General features: G+C 46.8%; 1 pseudogene across 1 annotated transcript; it reads right to left on the reverse strand.

Annotated features, from left to right (window-relative positions):
• Window positions 1–826: 826 nt before the first annotated feature.
• On the reverse strand, window positions 827–1,233 carry LOC307206813 (V-type proton ATPase subunit e 1 pseudogene; annotated as a pseudogene). The gene has a single exon. The product of its transcript is annotated as a V-type proton ATPase subunit e 1 pseudogene (transcript).
• Between the last annotated feature and the right edge of the window lie 3,080 nt (window positions 1,234–4,313).

A 4,313-nucleotide genomic window follows, 5' to 3' on the forward strand; every position in this document is an offset into this window, starting at 1 on the left:
CGAAGGGGAAGAATCCGAGGGGAGCGTAGGAGAAGAGGACAGTGGACCGAGGGATTCCATGAGCCTCTCCAGTGAATCGGAAGATTCACAGAAGGGGGCGCCAGTGGCCAGGGGTAGGGGGTTCCCAAGGGGAACGCCCCAGGAGCAAGGGGGCAGCAGGGACTCCCAGAGCAGTAGCTGGAAATCAGGACCAGCTTCCCCACCAGAGCAGAGTGGGGGGGAAGAGTCCCAAGGATCGGGGCCAGTGCATTCCCACCAGGGAGAGAAGATAAGGCAGGGCTGACCACGCCTCCATCAGAAAGTCGGACAACGGAGGAGAGGTCAGATCCGGCCAGTGTCCCGGAAGAGGGAAGCAGTGACCGAAGTAGTGTAACGGTTAGGAGAAAGGTCACTGGACTGGCGCGAGAGGCAAGTTCAAATGTACAGGAGCGCGGGACAGCAGAGAATGAGGATTGGGAACCTGGTCCTAAAGCCCGCAGGAGGCAGGGGGAGGAGCTAAGCGACTCAGCGTCGGAAGAGTCCAGAAAGGGCAATGCCCCAGCGGGCAGGAGGACCCAGAGGAGGAGAGAGCAGCGTAAAAGGTGGAGCAGGGCTAGGATCTTAAACTGGTGTCATAGGGGAGGAGACTCAGACGGGACTTTGCCGATCTAGGGTTTAAGACGTAGGGCTGCACGCTGTGGCTTTGAAATGGAAACTGAACTTCAATAAAGACTTTTGTACATTACTACAGCCTAGCGTTGGTCCTCTGTGAGCTGGGACCTAGAGGCAGCTCTGACAGTATCTATTAGGCACTTTCAAAGGTGAAAAAACAACAAGAGTAGGCAAACATTTCTTGTAATAGAACAAACAGTAAGGCATTGAGCAGATGTGGTCGGATTCAAAGTACGCTAGAAGGCTTCTGGATCAACAGGGCTTTACATAAAGAAAATCTCTTCATATCCCAGTCCACAAACTGCAATAGAAAAGCACATCGGTTAAGGCCAGTGGTACTTTAGATATGTAATTACTTCACTTTTTAACTGTGGTCCGAAGAGAGGGTTCAGCTGAGCCAGGATTGCAATCAGTCAGAAGAGGTAGCAGCAGACAGCACATGTCACCAACATTGTGTTAATAACACCCCGGTTAGGCCGCTTGGGCACAAACCACAGCACGATGATGCCGACCACTGCCCAGAACACGCTCATGACGCTGATGGGCACCGTGAGGCCACTGTACACCATGGCCGGGCTTTTGCTCGCTTGGTAGTGGTTACTCTTGGTTCTTTTTCTGCATGACGTGATATCTGCATAGCATGACTAGCCTGACCCCATGATAGGACCTGATTACATTCCTTTTCCCCACCTGCAAGACGTCCCACCAGGGAAGGTTGTGGAATGAAAGGATAAAATTTACAGCCTGTAATGCTTTGAAAGAGAATATGATGAAAATGATGTATAGATGGTATATTACACCAGTGAAATTAGCTAAAATGTATAAAACAGACAATAAATGTTGGAAATGTAAAGAAAAAGAAGGAACATTTTATCATATGTGGTGGGAATGTAAAAAAAGTAAAGAACTTCTGGGAAATGATATATAATGAGATGAAAAAGATGTTGAAATATACATTTTTTTAAAAAACAGAAGCATTTTTACTTGGTATTATAGGTCACGACATTACTAGGCAAGATGTTAAATTGTTTTTATATGCAACAATTGCGGCAAGAGTATTGTTAGCACAGAAATGGAAACAAGAAAAAATTCTGACGAAAGAAGAATGGCAGACGAAATGAATGGACTATGCAGAATTGGACAAAATGACAGCAAGGATTCGAAACCTGCGGGACCAGAGATTTACAGAAGATTGGAAGAAGTATATGAATTATTTGAAGAGCAACTGTAATCAACAAATTCCGCTAGTAGGACTACAAGAAGTTTTGTAAGGAGAAATATACGAAGTGTTACAAAGTAGAAAAAGACAGAGATATTGGTTATGAGTTTGAAATGTAATAGGGAAGATAAGAAATGCATACTGAGAGATTAGATTGGAAATTTTTCAGACAGGATTGATGGAAGTTAAAAAAAATTGAATAAGATGTAAAAGTATGTTTAATTACTATTGAAAATGATATGTTAAAAAACTAATTAAAAAATTATATATATAAAAAGACGTCCCACCAGGGATCACTTGGAAATACTAATGCAACTGGTCTGCATACCCTCCAGGTGTCCTGATTTCTAAGGGTCAGTCAAAAGCCACCTAGTTTCTGATTTGATTCTAAAGGTAAAGGGACTCCTGACCATTAGGTCCAGTCGTGACCGACTCTGGGGTTGCGGCGCTCATCTCGCTTTATTGGCCGAGGGAGCCGGCGTACAGCTTCCAGGACATGTAGCCAGCATGACTAAGCCGCTTCTGGTGAACCAGAGCAGCGCACAGAAACGCCGTTTACCTTCCCGCTGGAGTGGTACCTATTTATCTACTTGCACTGTGTGCTTTCGAACTGCTAGGTTGGCAGGAGCAGGGACCGAGCAACGGGAGCTCACCCCGTTGCGGGGATTCGAACCGCCGACCTTCTGATCGGCAAGTCCTAGGCTCTGTGGTTTAACCCACAGCGCCACCCGCGTCCTGATTTGATTCTAGAATGTCCCTATTTCCCCTGCCAGTGGTGCCGACAAGCAAGCTGGGAGTCGCCACCCCTCTGACACTGGGTAGCAGGCTACTAGCTGAAGGCCTTGGACTTGTACGCTTAAGGAAGAGAGGGAATCAATAAGGAAAATCAGAATGCAGGAGGAACAATGGTAGACAAAGTGACCCACTTCCAGATAATGCTTATGCGCTGCAGAAACATAATGTTCTTCCCCAACACTATAGAATCTCGCTAATATCTTACTAAATGTGCGTATGAACCAATTACTGGTGAACAAAGGGATCATTATTCTTAATTACGCCTCCAGTCACTTTCTTAACAAAAAGGAGATAACGTTGCATATAAAGTAGGAAAGGCCTGCACAGAGATGGGGTTTTAAGCAGCATTGTTCCCTGAGTCATCATTTAAACCTCAACAAAGTATGCGTTAAAGTGGATAGAAATTTGGCAAGGCTCGTGAGAGAGAGATGGATACAGAAATTGAGCAAAATGGTACAGTTCACTGGTTCACCTCAGACAATTAAAAGTATTCCCCGGGTGAACAGAAGTGAGAAGCGCGGCTTTCTCAGCTTTTGCTTTCTATCTGTGACTAAGCTTTGCTGTGCCAGGGTGCTCTGCTCCTAGGTGCACAATTTTTGAGGGGTGCGAACCAGGCACCCCCAAACAGGTGACCCCAGCATGGCCCGGCCTGGTGTTCCTCTCCACCCGCCAAGGGCCGTGTCAGCCAGCTGGGCTGCCCCACTAGGCACCGACGCTACACCGCTGGCCCTGAGTGTTGAGGTTTGGGACCTAGATGGGTACAAAATTGCTCCCTAGCCCCAAAATTGATACAGTGGTACCTTGGGTTAAGTACTTAATTCGTTCCGGAGGTCCGTTCTTAACCTGAAACTGTTCTTAACCTGAAGCACCACTTTAGCTAATGGGGCCTCCTGCTGCTGCCACACCGCCGCAGGATGGATGGGCAGGAGACAAATTCAATAAATAAATGAATATATATTTTGGCAGTGAATGCCATGAGTCCACTGTTAACTTTATGGAGTACCTCCTCTTCCCATAATAGCTTTGAGTGGGTGGTCCAAAGTTCGTATTGTGAGGCATTATTATTATTATTCATTTAACATAATGGGAAATAAGCCCTTAAAGAGGTGACAAAATAACCTGAACTTCTTGAATTCAGTCACTATGTTGTTTCTGTAAAAGAAAATTAAAAGAAAGGAAGCTGCAAGCGGCACTGTCCAGAACTGACTTGAGTAAAAGACGTAACTAATGGAGAATGGGAGGCATTATGGTGGAAGTCCGTCCTCCTTAAAGCCATTTTGGCTGCCATGAAGGAGCTAATTCTGAAGCTGGTGTATCACGGACACTTCACACCAACGAAGCTGGATTACTGCAATCAGGGCCAGATTTAGGTTTGATGAGGCCCTAAGCTACTGAAGGTAATAAAGGTAAAGGTACCTCTGCCCGTACGGGCCAGTCTTGACAGACTCTGGGGTTGTGTGCCCATCTCACTTAAGAGGCCAGGGGCCAGCGCTGTCCGGAGACACTTCCGGGTCACGTGGCCAGCGTGACATCGCTGCTCTGGCGAGCCAGAGCCGCACACGGAAACGCCGTTTACCTTCCCGCCGGTAAGCGGTCCCTATTTATCTACTTGCACCCGGAGGTGTTTTCGAACTGCTAGGTTGGCAGG

This window comes from Podarcis cretensis (genome assembly GCF_951804945.1).
Source record: "Podarcis cretensis genome assembly, chromosome: 17".
NCBI lineage: Eukaryota > Metazoa > Chordata > Lepidosauria > Squamata > Lacertidae > Podarcis > Podarcis cretensis.